The sequence below is a fragment of the Saccopteryx bilineata genome, chromosome 1, assembly GCF_036850765.1.
Source record: "Saccopteryx bilineata isolate mSacBil1 chromosome 1, mSacBil1_pri_phased_curated, whole genome shotgun sequence".
NCBI lineage: Eukaryota > Metazoa > Chordata > Mammalia > Chiroptera > Emballonuridae > Saccopteryx > Saccopteryx bilineata.
In genome coordinates, this window is record NC_089490.1 from 310341929 (window position 1) to 310350404 (window position 8476).

General features: G+C 38.2%; 1 pseudogene; it reads left to right on the top strand.

The window, feature by feature from the left end:
* Positions 1 to 7585: 7585 nt before the first annotated feature.
* Positions 7586 to 8247, top strand: LOC136320474 (GTP-binding nuclear protein Ran-like; annotated as a pseudogene).
* Positions 8248 to 8476: the final 229 nt, after the last annotated feature.

Here is an 8476-nt window from a genome sequence, read left to right on the forward strand (position 1 = left end):
GGCCAGGGCTACATTTTCCTTGATCAATCAAATGCTCCCATATCTCACTTGTTTGGCAGAATTTTTTTTTTTTTTTGTCTGTGGCCCGGGGGAATGACTGACACAGAGCAACATCAGCCTAGAAGGCAGCAAGAAGAGTTCAAATTAGGTTAGCTTGGTGTTGCTAAGAGTTGCTCTCACTCTAGAATTACAGAGCAAGAAGCAGTCAGAATACTAGCTAAACCCTTCACAGTCAAACCCTGCAAAGATGTGACTGTTTAAAAGCTGGTGAAAGGTAATTTTAACCATTTCATCTTTCTTATATGGTGTGTAACACAGTGCCATGTGCAACCAGATGCTTGATTAAAGATTGTTAGCTACACTGGGTGAATGAAAGTCTAGCTTGTGGCATTCTATAAATAAACATATGACTTACATCACACAAATTGACCAATATATAATTTATTATCCAGTTGGTGAGTAATTGATGTTTACTGTGTTTACAATCTCTTCTTAACACTGTGTATTTGATTATCTCATTTTCCCTCACTTCTCCACAGAGGGCAGGTGAAAGCAAGTTTCTTTATGAGCACCACTCTTTAAAGGGCTTTGCTCCTGCCAAGATCAGAGATAGGAAACTTCCCCTAAGGGTTTTGTGCAGTTCTTACTCATGCACAGATTTTTTAGGGCTCCTTAGGTAGCTATCCCATATAGCCTCTACAGACTCATCACTGACTGATGGCTACCAGAACGGGTTTCTCCACCAAACTGCCGGTTTCCTTCAACTGCTTATCCCACCAAATAATGTTATTCCTATGTGGTGGCGCTTCGTTATTCCTCTGTGGATGTTGCTTCTGTGGTCCAAAGGTACAGCCTCTTTCCTTGTTCTTTGGCTTTTGGGACCATCCAGACCCCTCATTCACAATGCTGTCAGACTTACTGCTTAACATAGATTGAAACACATATGTATATTTTGTAGTATTTATTATCCTGATATAGAACTTCATTGATATTTTTTAAAAATCAATAATATGCCATACTTAAAAGAGAAAAGGACAAATAAAAGTAAATATAATTAAATAAATTTATTATAAGGTAATATATTTCAATATGTAGGTGTGAGGGGATAACTACACTGAGGTAGTCAGATGCATTTACAACAAGAATTGCTGTGACTGCAACAGCAACAAATGTACTTTGATACAAGTTACTTAGATTGGTTACTCATATACTGTGAGTGGCACTGTCATCAGTGACACAAACTTCTCAAATAATAAAAAAGTCTTGGTACAGGTCCAAACAAAACAAAGTGTAGTCTTTTTAGTTATATGATGGTTTTGTTTCTGAGGTTCAGCTTATATTGAAATGAAACTGTGCAGTAAATACTTTAGATTTATACATAACTCAGAGTTAAATTCTAAGCTTAGAAAATTATCAACTTTTTTTTACTAATGTAAATATCCAATAAAACAATAAAAAGTCATGGAACTAGGACAAAAGTGGAAAATGAGGTAGTTCCTTGTTTTATGGGATTGTTCTAGGCTTTCCAGATTGTCTAGTACCCCTGGCTCAATTCACTGAATATGTTTAAGACTTCTTAATAACTGTGATAACCAAAACATCCCCTCCAATTTCTGAAACTGATCCTTTTAAAAATTACTATTTAGAGAAGCAAAAAAAATTTTTTTAATTATTAAAAAATGATAAATAGTCGAGAATCCTGGGGAAATGGCAGTAGGAGCAGCATCATTTTTTAATTTCTCTAAATTCACCCATAAAAGTAGACAGACTTACTACATGAGGTAATATAGATAAAGAATGCTATCAAAAGAAAAGTGGAGGAAAAAATGAAATGGGGAAGGAGGATGGGAAAATTTTATAAGAAATAGAATAAGATTATTATTATAGTGAATAATTTTGATTAAAACATATCATTGTGTGACACACACACACACACACACATACACACACACATAAAACACATAGATCAGCGGTTCTCAACCTGTGGGTCGACCCCAGCGGGGATCGAACGACCAAAACACAGGGGTCGCCTAAAGCCATCGGAAAATACATATTTATTATACAATACATTTTTAAATAAAATATATATTTCCAATGGCCCATCGGGGTCACAACCCACAGGTTGAGAACCGCTGACATAGATACAAAGAGCAGTGTGGTGACAGCCAGAGGGAAGGAGAGTTGGTGGAGGAGTGGGAAGAGAGCAAAGCAGGGAAAAATGGGGAAGGAAAGAGACTTTACTTGGAGTTGTGGGTGCATAATGTAATGTGCAGATGATGATTTATTGAGTTGTACACTTGAAACCTGTACCCCAATAAATTCAGCGAAGTAAAGAAAAAATGAGGGGAAAGAGAAAAATGGTTGCAACTCAGTTTTGATGTGTTAATGGTGGTGAGTCACTAGAAAATAAAAAAAGGCTTAAGATGTGAATAAAAATATTGGTATAAAAGTAATCATTGAAACAAAATGCAGACCATCCTAAATATCAAATACAGTGTGTCCGTAAAGTCATGGTGCACTTTGGACCGGTCACAGGAAAGCAACAAAAGACGATAGAAATGTGAAATTTGCACCAAGTAAAAGGTAAACTCTCTCCGTTTCATACCTATTCAGTGCAGTTCGATGTGGGCTCACGCACAGATACTTTAGGGCTCCTTAGGTAGCTATCCCGTATAGCCTCTACAAACTCGTCACTGACTGATGGCTACCAGAACGGGGTTTCTCCACCAAACTGCCGGTTTCCTTCAACTGCTTATCCCACCGAGTAACGTTATTCCTATGTGGTGGCGCTTCACTATAAATGTGCCGATATTCACGTTGCACTTTGGTCACGGATTCGAATTTAGCAAGCCACAGAACTTTCTTCTGTACCATCCACATCTCGACTGGCATGGCTGTGGGCTGCTCTGCTGTATACACAGTGTTATGTCATCATCTGCGCATGTGCACATGCTGCCACATCATCCTACAGAAACTGGGAGTGTTTTCCTTTTATTTGGTGCAGAGATCACATTTCTATCTTCTTTTGTTGCTTTCCTGTGACTGGTCAAAAGTGCACCATGACTTTATGGACACACTACTATATTCTTAAGAAAAAGAGGAAAAAATAGAGCATCTAGTTAAAATGTTGTAATGGTTAAATATTTTATAAATATGTAGATATATACAAAGATAAATTTGGATTGTTTGTCTTCCTGGTGATGAGTTTTATAAATTCTTTAAAAATATTGGTTATTAACCCTTTATCAGATGTATCGGTGAATATGTTCTCCCATTGTGTGGGTTGTCTTTATTTTGTTAATGGCGTGTTTTGCTATGCAAAAGCTTTTTGGTTTGATCTAGTCCCATTTGCTTATTTTGTCCTTTATTTCACTTGCCTGAAGAGACATATTGCCAAAAATTGCTATGAGAGATGTCTGAGAGTCTACTGCTTATGTTTTCATCAAGGATATTTATGGTTTTGTGACTTTTATCCATTTTCAGTAGGGATCCCCAAACTACGGCCCACTGGCCGCATGCGGCCCCCTGAGGCTATTTATCCGGCCCCCATCACACTTTTGGAAGGGGCTCCTCTTTCATTGGTGGTCAGTGAGATGAGCATAGTTCCCATTGAAATACTTGTCAGTTTGTTGATTTAAATTTACTTGTTCTTTATTTTAAATATTGTATTTGTTCCCGTTTTGTTTTTTTACTTTAAAATAAGATATGTGCTGTGTACATAGGGATTTATTCATAGTTTATTTTTTATAGTCTGGCCCTCCAATAGTCTGAGGGACAGTGAACTAGCCCCCTGTGTAAAAAGTTTGGGGACCCCTGCTTTAGAGTTTATTTTTGTGAATGGTGTAAGTTGATGGTCTATTTTCTTTCTTTCTTTCTTTCTTTCTTTCTTTCTTTCTTTCTTTCTTTCTTTCTTTCTTTCTTTCCACAACACAAAGACATAGTCAACTGTGTGGTGGTGGACAGAGGGAAGGGGGGCTGGGGACTAGGTGGCGGCAGGCAGAGTTGGGGAAAATGGGGACAGAAAGAGGCATTGCTTGGGGCAGTGGGCACATGATGCTGTGATCAGATGGGGGTTTGTTGAGCTTGAAACCTGTAAGGTTTTGGGAACCAATGTCATCCTAATAAATTCAATAAAATTTAAAAAAATTAACATCCACACAGCCACCAGTTATATATGATAAATGTAAATATTTTGCTATAGTTGCTTCAGTTTTTAATTAATAAAATAAAATATCATTGTTAGGGGGAAAAAACAGATCACCCATCTCTATGTATCTTTTTTTTAATTGATTTAACTTTATTGTGTGTACATAGATTCAAGTGTCCCACCAAATACATCCCCCCAACCTCGTGTTCCCTCAACATCCCCCTTGCCCCCCTCCCCCCTGTGCCCTCCCCCCTTCCCTCCAGGATTTGCTTTTTTGCTCTCTATGACGCTGTGTTATGTATATATCTATGGATCTTATTAGGTACATATTCAAGAAACAACAACCAAAATAAAAAACAAAAACATTAAGCATTGACATAAAATGATTAGAAATTTGAGCACTAATGCTTTGGCATTATAAGAAATTAATGTTATGTTTTTGATGTGATCATGGTATGGTGATTATATATTTTGAAATACATTATGCTTTAGAAATTCATAGTGAACTAATTGCAACAGTATGATGTCTAGAGTTTACATAGGAATGATGCAGGAGTGGGGTAGAAATTGTAGAGATCAGCCCAGATTAGGCTGTATATTGGCAATTGTTGAGGCTGGATTAAGACTTCACAAATTTCATTATATTAATCTTTCTACTTTTATAGAACTTGCAAAGTGTTCTACAGTACCACAATATAAAAAATATTTCAGCCTGACCTGTAGTGGTGCAGTGGATAAAGTGTCGACCTGGGAACACTGTTGTCGCCGGTTCAAAACCCTGGGTTTGCCTGGCCAAGGCATATATGAGAGTTGATGCTTTCTGCTCCTCTCCCTTCTCTCTCTCTCTCTCTCTCTCTCTCTCTCTGTGTGTGTGTGTGTCTCTCTCTCTAAAAAAACTGAATAAAATTAAAAATAAAATATTAAAAAGTATTTCAAAATATGTCTTTTGAAAAACACAAATATTAGAAAGGCAGATGAAGTCGATGCACTCTAGCTAGATGGGCATGGCAAGAAAAGTTCTTGAGCTCCACTCCCCTTGGCTAGACCCTATTCTGGATCTCCTTCCTTCACAGAATCCCTTTGTCCTTTTCCCTTGTCAAAAATTTTCCTTTGTTCTCTGTAACATCTACCTTGTTTTTTCCCTTCTTCTCTCTCTCCCTTTCTCTTTCTTCTACATTGTCCTCATTTTTCTCTCTCTACCATACTCTCTGTTTTCCTGATCTCTTTAACAACTGTTCATGGCATTAAGTTGAAAAATGTTTTTCTTTTTAAATTGGTGAGAACAAAGAATTAAAATTTTATGTTTTTGACCTTGTTTGAGAAGTGAGTGACTTGAATGATTTCCTTCTGGGAAAGTTGCAGCTTTTTTTGCTCAAACTCTATTGTGGAAAAGGTGACATTGAAACCCAAACACTATACCAGCTCTCTCTACCTAAAGTAGCTGAGATGAGGAACATTCACAATTATGAAGTCTCTTGATAAAGCGAAAAGATTAACAGTCCTGCATCTTCCTAACCTGTAACGCACTCGAGTGAGGTCTCACAGCAGCTGCGTTGCCCGTGCAGAGCTCTGCCCCGAGCAACCACCAGGAAATGGAGTTTCTCTGTGAGCTGGTGTGAGGCGTTTCTAACACTTACCTGTCAGCCATCTGGTTGATCACTGTAGATAAACAACCAAACCATGGAGAAAATTCCTTCTTTTTTTTTTCTTTATGTCTACTTATGTGAAGTCAGTTGAAAGCTGCCCTTGATCAAAGGCTACTGCCCTGGCCGGTTGGCTCAGCGGTAGAGCGTCGGCCTGGCGTGCAGGAGTCCCAGGTTCGATTCCCGGCCAGGGCACACAGGAGAAGCGCCCATCTGCTTCTCCACCCCTCCCCGTCTCCTTCCTCTCTGTCTCTCTCTTCCCCTCCCGCAGCCGAGGCTCCATTGGAGCAAAGATGGCCCGGGCGCTGGGGATGGCTCTGTGGCCTCTCTCTGCCTCAGGCGCTAGAATGGCTCTGAATGCAACAGAGCGACGCCCCAGAGGGGCAGAACATCGCCCCCCTGGTGGGCATGCCGGGTGGATCCTGGTCGGGCGCATGCGGGAGTCTGTTTGACTGCCTCCCCATCTCCAGCTTTGGAAAAATGAAAAAAAAAAAAAAAAAAAGGCTACTGACAGAGGACTGCAGTACTATTGTGTATTATTGATATTTATAGAGCATCACAAGTATTACACAGCAGTTTGCAAAACATAGAACACCAGAGAGAAATCCATTCTATGAGGAGGTAACAATATAAATGAAATGTAAACAACACCATGGATAATAGGAAAACCCTTGAGAGGTAGAAATATGAGTTCTTTAACTTGAGGGAATCTCGGCAGGACTAGATTAGAAGGGGACTGTGCCTAGAAAAACTCAATGACAGAAAGCAATAAACACATATTTCAGATACAACATATAGTTAAATGTGTAGCTAGCCTATACATTAGTGTTAATGAGAACAAAATATTTCTCATTAAATTATCAAAGGTTTACTGAAACTATGTAATTCTTCTGAAGGTGTGGAAATAATGTCACCACCACTCATTTCTGGAGATATTGAAAATTGATAGAACACATTTTAAAGCAATTTAATATTATGTATCTGTTAGAATTCTTATGTAACAATTTAATCCTCTTGCAATATTTATAACTTTAATATATTGCAGAAAACAGTTCATTTCAGTATAATTCAGCCTTTATGTATAACACAGCAGTGAACTCACCATATTCCTATTACCAAGTGCATTTCTTCTCTCTCTTATATAATACTTTCAGACAATTTATCCCGGTCCTCATGAGCTTTTATTCACTCTAAGTTTTTTTAGCACCCAATATCTCTCAGTAATATCAAGTGGCATAGAAATGAACCCAAAATATGGAAAAATAATCTATATAGATGAATATTTATATAATACTATTTACAGTATGAAAGTAGAAATAATCTAACTGGTATCAAGTGGGAGATTCAATAATTATGACACATTTACTTGATATAGTATTTTATAGTTCTTAAATAATGCTTTGAAGATTACATAGTAATGTGAAAAAAAATAGTTTGACTATAATATTAACAAATAAAAGCAAAATACAAAATAAAATATCTAGCGTTACTATACCCAAATAAGAATAATGTCAGGGAAAAAGACAGGAGGCACCATACTAATCAGCTAATGGTGGTCACATTAGAAGGTGGGACACAGACCATTTATTTTTGTGGCTTTATTGTCTAGTATTTTTAATATGCTAATATTTTTTTTCTTTTGCTACTATACTTTTGAAACAAAAGAAATACAAGTGAGAGAATAGAAGTTCTGTGCCATCCTCTTTGTAAATTTCTTCCTCTAGTGTCTCTAATCGAAAACAAATTTAAGAACTCTGAGTTAGTCCCAGGAGACACTTCTAGAAGTAACATCATCATGGTCACCCAAGGAGAACTCCAAGGTGAATTTAAACTTGTATTGGTTGGTTATGATAGGACTGGAAAAAAATATATTTATAAAATGTCTTCTAACTGGAGGATTTGAGAAGGAGTATGTAGCTACCTTGGGTGTTGAGGTCCATCCTCTCGTGCCCCACACCAGCAGAGTGCCTATTAAGTTCAATGTGTGGGACAGCGGGTCAGAGGCTCAGTGGACTGAGAGACAGCTATTATATCTAAGCCCAGTGTGGCATTGTAATGTTTGATGTGACTTTGAGGGTTACTTACAAGAATGTGCCTAATGGACATAGAGATTTGGTACGAGTGTGTGAAATATCTCCGTTGTGCTGTGTGGCAACTAAGTGGACATTAAGAAAGAAAAGTTTAGGCAAAATCAATTTTCTTCCACCAAAAGAATTTTCAGTGCTAAGACATATCTACAAAAACAAAACAAAACAAAACAAAAAACTCTACAACTTTGAAAAGCCCTTCCTCTAGCTTCCTAGAAAGCTAATTGGGGACTCTAACTTGGAGCTGGTCACCATGCCTGCTCCTGCCCCATCAGAGGCTGTCATAAACCTGGCTGTGGCAGCACAGTATGAACACCAACTAAGGTTTGCCCAGACCACTGCTCTCCCAGATGAGGATGACGAACTGTGAGAAAGAGAACCTGGAGCCCAGTGTCAGAAGTCTGGTTTTGTAGGCAACTGTCCTGTAACGTCAGTGGGGCAGTGGGTTTGCCCTTCATTATATAGCTAAGCGGAACCTGTGCTTGATCATGGGGACTGAAAGAGATGAATGGGCTTCTGAATGAATGTGGCAGTTGAACAATGCCTTCATTTTTTGGACCTACATATTTAGCTGTTTGGAAACACAGTTGTTTTCTTAC